A 15,772-nucleotide genomic window follows, 5' to 3' on the forward strand; every position below is an offset into this window, starting at 1 on the left:
CAGTCCTCAGGTTTCCAGAGAAGGTGGTTTGGCTCAAGCTTTCTTTTGAGTGCTTTCTAGTCAGATTTTCACAGCAGAGCCAATTTCAACTCCAAAGTTAACTCTCAGAAAATTCTCCTGAAAGTCTAAGGAAACAGTTGTAAAGTACTTTTCATGGGTGCACATCCCAGGTGAGCTATAGGCTTGGAGAGGTCACAGAGGACATATACAGAGGATTCAGGACTTAGCCCAGACATCCTGAGCCCAAAGCCTATATTTCTTTTTTTCTTTTTTCACACTGTACAACCCCCCTCAGTGCTCATAGCCCACCGATAAGAAGGCTGGGCTGCAGTTTACTCTAGCATGGGTACACTATGTGAGGCCCACAGAGGTCAAAGTCTGTATTTTAATACCAAATTTTGCCTAATGGACTGTAAAATATTTGTCAGCCATTCTTTTCTGAGACTAACAACTGTAAGATTGTTACGGAAAAACCTGAACCAACTTTTTGGCCAACTCAATATTTTGCCTGAGAGTTTGTTAATTCTGGTGTGATGGAATTTTTATGTAGAATGGTATGAGGCAGAATATTTTATGAGTAAGAGCACTAGATTAAAACTCAGGAGCCTTGAATTCAAGTCCCCGCTTGTCCACTAGATGGCTGTGTGACCCTGAGCTAGCTTCTTAACCTCTCTGGTTTTATATTCTATTAAACAAGGGGCTTGGATTTGATATTTGTGCTGTCTTAACAGTTTCTAAATTCTCAAGGGAGCCTCATTCAATTAGGGAAAACCATACAGGTGCCAGGGAAGACAGACCTTCTAAAAAAACAAACTCCAATTCTGAATGCTCCATCAAGTCTTGACTTTTGTAAAGTCAAAGATTTGGCCCTAGAGTCCTTGTGGTTTCTGGGTGAACATAATGTTGTTCTCTGTTTCAGTTATCTAGTGTTATATAACCCAAGAATAGTGGCTTAAAAAAACAAGGATTTAGTATTTCTCACACCTCCATGAGTTGGTTAAGCTTGACAGTTCTTCTGATCCTTGTGGGGTCATTCATGTGGCTTTATTTATCCAGGCACTTAGTTGGGGATAGAGTGTCCAAGATGTTTTCATTTGTACACTGGGGTCTTGGTTCTGGTATTGCCTAGAGGTCTCAGCTCTGCTCAACTTACCTCTCCAGCACTATAGTTTGACTTCTTTTCATGGCAGTTCAAGGCTTTGAAGAAGGTGAAAATTCAAGTTGCAGGGCTTTAGCTTGGACATCATATGGCATCACTTCTGCCATATTCTTTTGGTCAGCACAAGTCAGGGCCATTCCAGATTCAAGAGAAGGAAACTTGACTGCTCCACCTCTGGGCGTAGTGGCAAAGCCCTTTGCAAAAGAGCACACAGCATGCCATCTTTGGAAATAATTGGCAAAAGGAAAAAGAAACTATCTATGGAAGAACTGGTGATGTGGGAAAACAGCATCAGACAAGAAGACTCAGGATTCCTGAGTGTGTGCTGTCAATCAGGGATCTCCTTGGAGTGCACGTCGATTCCTGAGAAAACCGTGGGCCTCTGGAGGCGCATTGGTAGGATGCATTAACTGTTACCATTTGTCTGCTTTATTTTTTAATTAATATTTATTTATTTATTTGACTTTGCCAGGTCTTAGTTGTGGCACAGCGAATCTTCAGTTGATTCCAGCACGTGGGCTGAAACCCAGGCCCCCTGCATTAGGAGTGCAGAGTTTTAGGCACTGGTGTGTGCGTGAGTGCTCAGTCATGTCCAGCTCTTTGCGACTCTATGGTCTATAGCCCACAAGTCTCCTCTGTCCGTGGGATTCTCTAGGCAAGAATATTGGAATGGATTGCTATTTTCTCCTCCAGGGGATCTTCCCAACCCAGGAATCAAACCCGCATCTCCTGCACTGGCAGGCAGATTCTTTACCACTGAGCCACCTCTTAGCCAATAGACAACCAGGGAAATCCTCAGTTGTCTGCTTTAAACTGTCACACTCCTTATTCTCGCTTTATTCACTGATCCTCCCTGTATATTTTTCCCACCTCCCTCCACACTGCTATTATTGTGTAGCAGTTTCCAAACCCTTGTACTCAGACTACTCAACTTTTCAGGGTAGGGGGAAAGGAATCTGGTAGAGTCCTCTTCCTTAGCAACTTAAACACATGAGCATGTGCACACTCAAGGCTGTATCTTCTATGGATTATTAGAGCATGTGCAATCTGGGGACCACAGTCTGACTGCCATGGGGTGTTTATGTTTTGTGGTCTTCATACAGGTGTGGGGCACACCTTGGGTACATGGCACTACTTTGTACCCCAGCAGTGCCATGTGCCCCAACCAAGTCTATTGTTTTACACCAAGGCTACCCCTTTTCACTTGTCGCTATTATCTGTGAGGCATTTATGTCTGCATCCTTGATCTAGTCCAACACCTCTGATTTGCAAGTAAGGGAAATAAGGCCCCAAAGGTGAGATAATTGACTGTTCTAACCAAAGCAAAACAAAAACCACACACAGCCTCTGCTTTCTAATTTATTATCTTTTTTCATTTTTTCTCAACAATCCAGTGTTAGTATTCATAGATGGAGAAATCAACATTTTGGGTGTTAAAAAAAAAAACCCTACAGCCTGGACCCTGGTTTCCCTTTGAGTACACGTTCCAAAACAGCATGTGGAGTGGGCCTGGAGTAAAAGGAAAGAAGAGTATTTTCTGTTTCTCAGGTTCAGTTCAGTTCATTCACTCAGTCGTGTCCGATTCTTTGCGACCCCATGAACCGCAGCACGCCAGGCCTCCCTGTCCATCACCAACTCCCGAAGTTCACCCAGACTCATGTCCATCGAGTCAGTGATGCCATCCAGCCATCTCATCCTCTGTCATCCCCTTCTCCTCCTGCCCCCAATCCCTCCCAGCATCAGAGTCTTTTCCAATGAGTCAACTCTTTGCATAAGTGGCCAAAGTACTGGAGTTTCAGCCTCAACATCAGTCCTTCCAAAGAAATCCCAGGGCTGATCTCCTTCAGAATGGACTGGTTGGATCTCCTTGCAGTCCAAGGGACTCTCAAGAGTCTTCTCCAACACCACAGTTCAAAAGCATCAATTCTTCGGTGCTCAGCTTTCTTCACAGTCCAACTCTCACATCCATACATGACCACTGGAAAAACCATAGCCTTGACTAGACGGACCTTTGTTGGCAAAGTCATGTCTCTGCTTTTCAATATGCTGTCTAGGTTGGTCATAACTTTTCTCAGGTTAGGCCAGCATTTTCCGTGACATCTCGACTCTCCCTCTGCTGAGTCCCCAAGTAGAGAACAGATTTCATTTGATACACTTGAAAAACCTTGAGCAAGTGAAGTTGTCTACAGATCCCCATGAATCATTTCACTTGTTATTTTGTAGCAAATAATGGAAGCCAATGTGAAACTCAAGTGACCAATATAGCTTTGTGAGAACACTGGAAAACCCCTCTTTCATCTTGCATTGTAGACTCCTAAAGAATTGGGCCTCCCTGGTAGCTTAGTTGGTAAAGAATCTGCCTGTAATGCAGGAGAACAGGGTTTGATCCCTGGGTTGGGAAGAGCCCCTGAGGAGGAAATGGCAACCCCCTCCAGTATTCTTGCCTGGAGAACCCCAGGGACAGAGTAGCTGGGCAGCCTCCAGCCCATAGGGTTGCAAAGAGTCAGACTCAACTGAGTGACTAAAGCACCATAGACAGTAGGTACCACTTTTTTTTTTTTTTTAGCATCTAGAACAATGAGTAGAACTCAGTAGGTGTTCAATAAATAGTTAAAATCATGAGTGGTTTTTCTGGGGTTCCTTGAGTGAGACTTCTTTGCTTTCTCCATGGATTACTAGTTAGAAACTTGGTGCCTAGGCTGGCCTCTCGTAACTGGCTCTGTTCAAACCCCCTAAGCCTCACTTTCCTCATCTATAAAATGAGATTACAGAAGACAATCTTTTGTATTCATCCCAGGTTCAAAAGTCCATCATTCTTTCATATTACATTGGTTCGGGAAATGAGAAAAAGTACTTAAATATTTTCAAAGTTTCAGTATCTTTTTCTCACTTTTGAATTTTATAGTTTAAACCCTTCTACAGTAAGAAGCAGCAATCAGTGATCATTGAGATCCGTGCTTGGGAAGTTATACTTGAGTTGAAGGGATACATTGCCTCGTGGTAGCTACTGAGTGTGGGTCCTCGGTGTCCATCTTTGTTACACAGCCAGATCTTGAAACACATGGACGTTTGGAGAATGAGAGAGCCAGAACAGCCTGAGTTTATACAGTAGGTCAACTGGTGAAATTGCTGTTCACTTAATAGACTACAAGATAGACCAAGAGGCATAAAACTAGGAGATAATTATTTCTGAGTTTTCTTAGACTAGGGATAGAGGCATTTCCTGAATATTATGCTATCACTGTGAACAGAGACATAATGCCTGGCATCTAACCAATACTTAATAAAATTCTGCCTACTGAGCAAATCCATGAATCAATGAGTGACCTATGCTGAGTCATTCTCTTTTCTACTTAAACAGGATTGAATCAATTGCATGTTCTTCATTCTGTCTCTTTCTCTCTCCTGGTTTGATAGTTGTGCATATGTTTCATGTTCTTTTAGTGGTTGCCCTTACTTATGCTTTCCACCAGATGCAAGAAAATGGAAGTCTTCTTAAGTCCTGATCCTGTGTTTCCCTCCAAGGAGAAAGCCACTGTTAGAATCTTGTTTTTTCCTGAGATAGAGAGGTAGATTTTCTCTGATGTGAATGAAGCTGAAGTTCATGGCCCCTCATTTGCATGCTTCAATATTTTAGTATATATTTTACAAGTGTGAATCTAATTATTATCTCTCTCATCATCCCATTAAGAGATGCAATTCATAGATAAAGAACTGCATGATTTTTCCAATTTATATGGACAGAAGTCTGGAGAATATATGTGGGAAGGGATATTGAGAATCTGTGCTTAAAGTAGAGGAATATAAACTTGGAAAGCCTTAAAAGTGGGGCTGAGGTTTCAGAGAGAGTGCATGAGGGGAGAAGGGGGAGGAAGAGGGAAGGAGAAAGAGAGGTGGAAAGAGAGGGAGAGAGAAAATTCCACCTGTGGACAGCCACTTTGGCCCATACCCATGGGTTCCAGGCTTCTCTTGATCCTCCCATCCTGTTTTTCCTGTGGATTTTGAACTTGCTTAGCCAGCCCTTACAATTATATAAGCCAATTCATTGCAATAAATCTCTTAATACATTATCACCTACCTCCTTCACTTCTCTGATTGAGCCCTATTGTTCAATGTGTCTCCTGATTTCGAAGTGTCCTCTCTCAGTTCTTTCTGCTCCTGCCTTCTGGTTCTGTCCTGTTCCTTGATTGATCTCTTTGGATATTTGGAAAATTTTGATTTGGGAGCCTTTCAAAAATGATTTCCTTATTTTGAGTTCTTGGTTGCAAACTCTCCCATATGCTGAGTTGATACCTCTTTATTCAGGTGGTGTGTAACTTTTGAGTGTGAACATCACTGCAGCGGTCGTTGTTCTCTATGGGGGTCTGTGTGATTTGGGTCATGGAAATAGCTTCTTGTTGGATGCTCTCTGTGGTAAAATTTCACTGGAGGCCCAGTGGATTGTCACCAGTTCCAGACCATTTTTCATGCTAATTTATGCTCTTGAATGCGTACACCTTGAAGGGAATATGAATTCAGATCCCTCACCCATGTAAGGTACCATCCTGGCTTCCAATATTTATGGTGATTCTTTTCCCACTCACAGAGTCCCGGGCAGATGGGAGGATTCCTCCCACCATCTGTAGTTAGTGGTCAGAATATTTCTATTTGGCAGTCCTGAGTAGGAAATGCACACTGTGACAATCAGCTTTATTCCAATAGCTTGGTTATAGGTCCAAGTGTTCCTGGAACCTGGGACCAGAATCCCCTTCTCAGGGTCCTAGAATCCTAACCTAAGATGTTATGGGCTCACCTGGCAACTTGGGCAGCTATCTGGATCCAGCTTCTTCTCACACCTCTGACTTCTAGTTCATTCTTTATTTCTGACACTGGAAGATTTCTTTTCCCTGGTTTCAAGCCCATTGTAATGTAATATTTGAAGAACAGGGAGACTTCCCACTCTAGTTTCATCAACCACGTTGACTAGAAATGGCCCTGAATGTAGTTTGAGAAAAATTACAATACCTCCTTAGTGTAGTTTGTGTTCTTTATGTCCAAAGTCTCAGAATAATTTTCCATGTGTCTTTAAAGACCATTTCAGAATCCTCCTTGGAGAAACCTCATTCTCCTGAGTCTGCCTTTCTGTTTTTATACAAACTATTTTCATCCACAGCTCATTCCTTATCCTGAGATGTGCAAGGACATAATTTACTTTCTGCCGTGAGTATAATCTTCCTCTTGTCCGTAGTGGCCACTTTCCCTAAAATTGGGAATGAGAGAAGGCAGTGCTCTGGTTATTTGAAGAACTTAAGATTCATTTCATCCTTAGAAGAAATATCTTGATTCTGTTTCACTCTTTGAGTAGCCTGGACTCAAATTTTTTTCTTCTCCTCTTTGTTTATAAAGGCGATGGCAGGGGTGTTGAAAAGATGAGAGGTTCGGAGAGAGGAGCTTTCCGGTCCTTCCCCTCCTTGTCTCCTGAAACTCAGACTCTGCCTACTTCCCTGAACATAGATCCTCTCATGCTGAGTGAGGCTCATCAAAATGTGACTCAACAGCCTTGAGACTTAAAATTTTTTATTCTTTCTGTTTTTCTGTAAATGGAGGCTGTAACTTATAAAGACTATGGAGATATAGGAACCCTTAGAATATGATACAACACGAGGAAGGAGATGGGTATTCTTAGCAGAATACTTTGCAGAAGATGTGCTGCCTGGGGTTTAATCATTATAGCTGAAAAGTCTAGTTGTCTTTCAGATATTTCATCTGAGGGCTCTTGCCTCTCCTTTACTACAGTGAGGATTTGAATTGATCCCTCCCCGTTCTTTCCACTCAGGGGCATCAGAGAGAGACATAGAATTACTTATCCCTCACAATGAAGGTAAAAGACAGGCAAGGCAGGACTTGAATGCAGGAAAAGCTGTGTGGGGAGCAGGGTGAAGAGGGCTAAGGACCTGGGGGTAGTAAGAGAGACTGAGGGTGTGAAGAAGGGGGAATGAAGGGATCTTCTGATGGGAGGTTAGCTGGCAGGTTCTGCTCAAGAGACTGGACCAAGACCCAGTAGCAAGGAGAGAGTACTTGGAGACATACTGAACAGATGAGAGATGTCACCTGACATGGTTACGAATTCTTCATTGGCTAGAAGTAAAGACTGACCAAACTGTGTGTGTGTGCCTCACTGGCCGACAGTAAGATCACTTTGTTCTGTGTTAAACCACCCATCCCTTTACAATAAAAACCACAGTGGCAGGATTACAGTAGAAAAAGAAAAGTCATGTGTCAGAGTAAAAACAGTCATGGAATTAGAGGATTCATATTTCATCACACTGCTTCTGACATCAAGTCCTCTCAATCTCTCTAGCCCCTCCATCAACTATAGCAAGTCAGATTTCATGGATATGAGCAGTAGCATTGAACCATTCTTAGGATTTGTCAACTTGCTGCACCTTCTTGCAGTATCATGAATGCTTTGTGTTGCACTTAACACACAGAGGAAGAAGTGTAAAGTTATTTTTCATCAGCTAAATTTAAGAGTGACTTTTTGACCAGTCAGCTATTATTTGATTAATTGACCCCTCAGTTAACCATGCACCAGGGTTAAAAGATAGTTGATGATGAAATTAAATTGGAAGGTTTTACGAATCAAACCATTCAGATGGAAGAAAAGCATTCAATTCACAAACTGCAAGACCTTTATAAATTGCTGTTGTGCAAATGGGTATTTTAAAAATGATGTTCTGGGTTCTAGCTTAATTTTCAAATTTTCTGCATTTTAACTTTATAAGTGATGTGCTGTTTTAGGGAAATGGTGCTTTATTTATATTCTGGGCATGAAACTTTCCTGGTTTATCTGTAAAAGCAGAATCTTGTTCTACTTTCTCATCCAAATAAGAACAAAGACAATAGAAAAACAATGGTTAGAGGGGAAACAACCAAAAATATCTGCTTACCAATTTGAGATGGAAAGTTAAGTCTAATGACAAGAGCTGTGGACCAGGAGTCAGCCTGGGTTTAGGGCAGAGACCCACCACAAGCTAATACGCAGTCTTGGTCAGGCTACTTCTCTCCTCTGGGTCTTGGTTTTCTCCAGTGTCAAGCGAGGGGGCTAACTTGGGTAAGGTCTGAGATCCTTTCCTGCTCTGGCATCTAGAGCGCCTTAGTGGCTCCTCTGCCTTTCCCATCACTCCCAGCTCTGAGTCGAGGAATAGAAAGCTAGTGTGTGTGTGTGCGCATTGTTCTCTTTGCCAGCCTCTTCTTTATAAGATAGCGTGACCTCATTGTGAAAGGCGGCCTCCACAGTGGCCCCTGTGATCTTTGCCTCCTGCTTTTCATGTATTTGGGCAGTCCCTCCAACCCTGGCTGGGCTTATGATTTCATTTCTAACAAACAGAAAACAGCAGAAGTGATGGGCTATCTTTTCTGAGGTTAGGTTGCAAAAAGACTGTGGCTTCCATCTTGCTCACTTGCGCTGAGAAAAGCCCCTGTTGTGTTGTGAGCTGCCCTAAGAGAGGATCAGGTCTGTGACAAGGAATTGATGTCTGTCCAGCAACCAGCAGGGACTGAGTCCTGCCAGCAACTGGGCAAGTGAGTTTGTTGCAGTCCTCTAAGCCGCACCTGGATTCCTGACACTCTTAAGACTCTGATATGATAAATGTGTGTTGTTTTTAGTCATTAAAATTTTAATTAATTTATTATGCATCATTAGTTAACTAATATACTCATCAAAAGTGTTGCCTTCTAACTGAGAAGCATCTTTCGTTACCATTACTGAGATTTCATTCTCCGTCTTCAAACTGAGTGTATTTGGAAGTTGGGGACATTGTTAGAAAGGGAAATAGCATCCTTTTTGCCCTAAATTTTTAATGCTAATAGTAAGACCTTATTTGTGTTGAGTACTTCCTACTAAACATTAGGCGCTAATGCCCATGGCAGTTCTCTAAGGGTTGATACTATTGTTCTCATTGTATAGATATGGAAATTGAGACTTGGAGAGGGTAATTAACATAAGGTGAATAATATATAAAATAAAGGAGTAGAGGATATAGAGTGGTGTTGAAAAGGAAACATTGTAAGCTGGTTAAACTATAAAATGAATATCAAGTTCAGGTTGGGGTACCTCACATTAAAAAGGATTTTTATATCACTTAGCATAACACCATCCAGGCTCATCCATGTTGTTGCAAACAGCAGAATTTCTATGTTTTGTATTGTATTATTTTATTGTAAATATGTAATAAAATATTTTCTTGATTCATTCATTCATTGATGGACACTTCGGTTGTTTCATTACCTTAGCTATTGTGAATAACACTGCATTGAACATTGACTTCAGTATCTTCTCAAGACAATGCTTTTGTTTCCTCTGGATAAGTACTCATAAGTGGGGTTTCTGGATCATATGGAATTTCTATTTTTAAAGGAGCTTCCATACTGTTTTGCAAAGTGACAGTACCAATTTACATTCCCACAAACAGAGTACAAGGGTTTACTTTTCTCCACATCCTCATCAGCATTTGTTATCTTTTGTCATTTTGATAATAGTCATTCTAATGGGTGTGAGATTTCACTGTAGTTTTTCATTTCCCTGATAAATAGTGATGGTGAGCACCTTTTCATGTCCCTATCGGTCATTTGTATGTGTTCTTTGGAAAAATGTCTATTCAGGTCCTTTGTCCATTTTTTAATTGTTATTTGGGTTTGTTTGTTTTTTTTTTTTGCTCTTGAGTTATATGATGATGACGATAATGCCAAGTCACTTCAGTCGTGTCGGATGCTTTGCAACCCCATGGACTGTAGCCCACCAGCATCCTCTGTCTATGGAATTCTCCAGTCAAGAATACTAGAGTGGGTAGCCATTTCCTCCTTCAGGGGATTTCCCGGACCCAGGGATTGAACCCACATCCCTTATGTCTCCTGCATTGGCAGGAGGATTCTTTACTATTGACACCACCTGGAAAGCCCATTGAGTTATATAAATTCCTTAATCTCTTATCAGATGTGTAGTTTGCAGATATTTTCTTCTGTTCCTTAAGTTGTCTTTTTATTTTGCTGTTGGTTTCTCTTTTTTTCAGTCGGATACAGTTTCACATGTTTCTTTTGCTTTTGCTGCCTTTGCTTTGGTGTCAGATCCAAAAACTCAATGCCAAGACCAACATCAATGAGCTTACCCTCTATGTTTTGTTCTAAGGATTTTATAGTTTCAGGTCTTGTAGTCATGTCTTCAATCCATTTTGTTTTTTGTGTATGGTGTAAGAAAGGCCAGACAAAGACAAATATGGCTTGGTATCACTTATGTGTGGAAAGTTAAAAAAAAAAAAATCAAGCTCATAGAGACAGAGTAGGGGCAGGGGAAATGGGAAGAGGCTGATGATGTGCACAAACTTTTAGTTATAAGATGAATAAGGTCTGAGGATCTAATGTATGACATGGAGACAGTAGCTGAAAACACTGTATTTTATTATATAATTGAAATTTGCTATAAGAGTAGAACTTAAAAGTTCTCACCAAAAAAGTAAATATGTATGTGATATATGTGTTAATTAACTCAAAAAGGATTTTTATATGTTGAAGTGGGATGCTCTCAGGGATGCGGTTATTTAGCTTAAAGGAAAAAGCCAGGAGGGCAATGACCTGCCTCTGTGTAAGAGAAATTTGATTTCTTTCTATGGCTCTGGGGAACAGAGAATCGTCAGGTGGGGGCTTCAGGAAGGCACATGTCAGCTCCTTACAGAGAGGAACTTAAACAATAACGAGAGTCTGAAATAGGTGGGCTGCTTAGAACCATCTCGTTTCCCCTGGGTGCTCAGGCGAAGGCTGGATGGCCACTCCCCTGGGACAGCCTAGCGGAGATATGGGTATTGCCCGGCACTGAGATTTGGGTTATCTTTTCGTTTTGTTGATGTTTGTTGATGTTGATGTTCTCTGCTGTGCAAAAGCTTTAAGGTTTGATTATGTCTCAATTCATTTACTTTTGCTTTTATTTCTTTTGCCTTGGGAGATGGATCTGTGAAAAGGTTGCTATGATTTACGTTAGAGAATGTTTTGCCTATGTTCTCTTCTAGCAGTTTTATGGTGTCATGTCTTATATTTAGATCTTTAAATCATTTTGAGTTTATTTTTGTATATTGTGTGAGGGAGTGTTCTAACTTCATTGATTTTAATGAGGCTGTCCAGCTTTCCCAACACTGATTGTTGAAAAGAATGTCTTTCTGCATTGTATATCCTTGCCTCCTGTGTTAAAGATTAATTGTCCATAGGTGTGTGGGTTTGTTTCTAGGTGCTCTATTCTATTGCATTGATCTGTATGTATGTTTTTGTGCCAAGACTATATTATTTTGATTACTGTGGCTTTGTAGTATTGTCTGAAGTCTGGGAGGGTTATGCCTCCAGCTTTTTTCCCCAGAATTTCTGGGTCTTCTGTGGTCCCATATAAATTTTAGGGTTATTTGTTCTACTTTTGTAAAGAATATCATGGGTAATTTGATAGATTGCATTAAATCTGTAGATTACTTTAGGTAGTATAGCCATTTCTTCCAATCCAAGAGTGTGGGCTATCTTTCCATTTCTTGGAATCATCTTCAATTTCCTTTGTCAGCATTTTATAGTTTTCAGTGTATAAGGCTTTCAACTCATGGTTAGGTTTATTCATAGGTATTTTATTTATATTTTTAAAAATATTTCGTTAGCTGTTGCAGCTCTTAGTTGCTTAGTCATGGCATGCAAACTCTTAGTTGTGGCATGTGGGATCTAGTTTCCTGACCAGGGATCGAACCCTGGCCCCCTGCATTGGGAGGGTAGACTCTTAGCCACTGGACCACCAGTGAAGTCCCATAGGTATTTCATTTTTTGACATGATTGTAAAAGAGATATTTTTAAACTTTCTTTTTCTGACATTTCATTGTTAGTGTAAATAAATGCAGCAGATTTCTGTATACTAACCTTGTATCCTTCTACTTGTTGAATTCATTTATTAGTTCTAATAGTTTTTGTGTGGAACCTTTAGGGTTTTGATATAGAGTGTCATGTTATCTGCAAATAGGGACAGTTTTACCTCTTCCCTTCCAAATTTTGATACCTTTTATTTGCATCTCTTGTGTGACTGCTGTGGTGGCTAAGACGTCCAATACTATGCTGAATAGAAGTGGTGAGAGTGGGCATCTTTGTCTTTTTTCAGAATTTATCAGGAAGGTTTTCAGTTTTTCACCATTGGCTGTGGGTTTGTCATTAAATGGATAAATCTTTGTCTTGGCAGGACTGAGATTCTTTCCTTCTTCCTTACTGAGTGCCTATTGTGAGCTATTTCCAGGCACACAAAGATAGTAGGACAGAGTCTCTGTTTTCAAAAGCTCACAAATCTTTCTTAAAGTACCTGGTTCCGTAAGATTTTAATTACTTAATTGTCAACAGATGATATAAATATATGACAAAATAGATGACTGAATCTTGGCATCACATGATATATTCTATAATTACAATATAAGCTGTCATTTTTATGGTTCATGAATGTATTGTTTTCATTAAATGAATATTCCTGGTAATATATGGTTCTCATTTAGGAGAGATGGACTGCCAGTGCTCTAAGAATTATAGTCCATTCAAATAAACTCAGAAAGCTATTTTTGAACAGTTTTTATTGATGATTCGGAAGATACTTTGGAACCTGTAGGACCACAGGATCAATATTATGAATGTGGACTTGTATTTTACCATACATCTAAAGAAAGAAGATAAGGATGAAGAGGAGAGACATAGATGTGCCAGAGAGGCTCTTGGAAAACTAAAAGTTAAATGATAAAAGTTAACACCATTATTAAAATTAGGTAATAGCAATGATATCTTGAATAGCACTCTTTTAAGGCCAGGAATAGGAAGAGCTTGAGTCCAGCTCAAATATAGCAGATGTATAGAACAGTCTTTTGGACTCTGTGGGAGAGGGCAAGGGCAGGATGATATGGGAGAATGGCATTGAAACATGTAAATTATCACATGTGAAATGAAAAAAAAAAAGAAATTAACATTTCTAAGATAAGAAAACCAATCAACTAGAAGTAGGGATCTGCATGAAACAGAACATTGCAGTGTCCATTTAGCACTGATTGGTGATACAGGATCATGTGTAGGTGTTTCTGAAGGAAAGGGGAAATTTTTATGTAAAAGGAGGGAATTGGACTGCTTTAGCTGATAGAACTGGGCTTCCCTGGTGGCTCAGATGGTAAAAAATCTGCCTGCAATGTGGGAGACCTGGGTTCCATCCCTGGTTTGGGAAGATCCTCTGGAGAAGGGAATGGCAACCCACTCCAGTATTCTTCCCTGGAGAATCCAATGGACAGAGGAGCCTGGTGGGCTACAGTCCATGGGGTCACAAAGAGTCAGACACGACTGAGCAACTACATAATGATGATGATGATGTAGTTCTGTCCTTTAGGGTAGAACTAGAATTATTAAAAGTAAAAATATAGGTGAAGTTTAAAAATTACAGGTCAAAGTTAGATTCTGTAGAAGGCTTTCTGAAAGATGATGAAAATTGGAAGTATTTTAACATGAAGATTAAGTAATGCAATTACAAATGTAAAGGATGGAAAAATTGGCTGTTATGGCAGATAAATCACATAACCAAAAAGATACAGAAGATGGAGAGAACCTGTTTCTGCCTTTTGGGGACTTTAATGGTCAGATAAACAAGGACACTGATGAAAGTAGAGCAGAGGTCTTAGCAAAGGTTGGATTTCAGTGCATCACTTTCAGTTTCCTAGGTAAATTGAACCCCTAATTATAACAAGAAAATCCATATATAAGGGAAGATTAACTTCAGACTTGTTAGCTTTTCCCTTGAGGGAAAAGGAGTTTAGAAAAGATTTGTGTAACAAAGAATAAACTCTTAGAGAGGATGGTCTATCTGCTGGACACTTGTGGGTACCGTGTGTACCTGCATTGACTGTTTTGGTCATAGCCAGTATCTGTAAATCAAGTGTTGCCAATATATGATGTCTGCTTGTTAATATTATTACCCAAAAGGGACTTCATCCTGTGACTTGGTAGAACACATCCTACGAGTGGGCTGTGTAACTGGCTTGAGTAGGAGCCATTGTAGCAGTCAGTTCCTCAGATTCTTCTGCTCACCACATGCTCTTGTCCAGCAGAGATGAACCCATCTTTACAAAGGAGGGGGAGTTGAAATGGAAATACAAAACAAAAGGGAAGAGTTTGAATCATACACCTGAATCTCTTTGCTTTGATTTCAGCCTAACCAAGCAATCTTTTCATGAATGCACAAGCATCTCAGATAGATTTGCCTCTTAGGGAAAGATAGAACTAGTGTTACTAATGTGAGAATTTTTTTCCATATGACAGTTCAATTTATGATTATTAGTGAATACATTTGGTTTGTAGTACTGTGGTTATTAGTCTAGGAGTTCTTAAACTTGAGCATGCATTGGAATCACCAACATCATTGAGCATGTACTTGGTTAATTTCAAGCAGGACTTATTAAATATAGATTCCTGGGCCATTCTCCCAGAGATTCTGCTCCACTGGATCTGTGATAAGGCACAAGAATGTATGTTGCTACCAAGGTCTCAGGTGCACTGCTGCTCTAGAAGCATCACCATTTGAGAATGAATGGGCTAGTCTTTAGAGCATCGACAAGACTTAGTTTCTGAGTCCACTATGCAGAGGATGAGTCTCCAAACATTGGTGACTTCTAGGAGATGCTGCCATATGAGGTTTCTTGATGGCTAGCTGAATCTCCTGTTCCTGGAAACCACCCTATCTTGGAAAGTATCTCTTAAATATTGATCAGAGTTATGGCCTATCAGTCAGTTAAGTCACTCAGTCGTGTCTGACTCTTTGCGACCCCATGGACTGCAGCATGCCAGGCTTCCTTGTCCATTACCAGTTCCTGGAGTTTGCTCAAACTCATGTCCATTGAGTCCGTGATGCCATCCAACCATCTCATCCTCTGTCATCCCTTTCTTCTCCTCCTCCAATATTTCCCAGCATCAGGGTTTTTTTCTGGTGAGTCAGTTCTTTGCATCAGTTGGCCAAAGTATTGGAGTTTCATCATCAGTCTTTCCAATGAATATTCAAGACTGATTTCCTTTAGGATTGACTGGTTTGATTGACTGATATGACCTATAGGTCAAATCTGTCCTGATCTTATGATTTGTATCAGGAACTGTTTAATGAATTCCTGATTTTCACTTTGATTACTTGCTCTTTACAAGTGTCAAAAAAGCAGGCAGCTCTATTGTTACCTTCTAAAGAATGCAATCTGAAATGATAACTAATACGGACCTACTATATAGCATAGGGAACTCTACGCAATACTCTGTAGAAGCCTATATGGGAAGAGAATCTAGAATGGATCTATATATTTGTATAACAGATTCACTTTGCTGTACACTTGAAACTGTCACGCGAGTGTATGTTCCTCAGTTCTTTGTCTCATCACAACAAAGATTTGGAGCGACGGACATTAAAGCCCTTGGCGCGACACAGCTCTGGAGTCTTGGACAAACGGTGCTACAGCTCTTAGGCAAATCAGTGTTACAGCTCCATTTTATTTAGAAAGGAGAATCCATCCTCGATGTGGGAGGGCATGCCAACCCAAAGACTTGAAGAAGAGAGTGCAGGAG

This window comes from Bos taurus, chromosome 10 (assembly GCF_002263795.3).
Source record: "Bos taurus isolate L1 Dominette 01449 registration number 42190680 breed Hereford chromosome 10, ARS-UCD2.0, whole genome shotgun sequence".
Lineage (NCBI taxonomy): Eukaryota > Metazoa > Chordata > Mammalia > Artiodactyla > Bovidae > Bos > Bos taurus.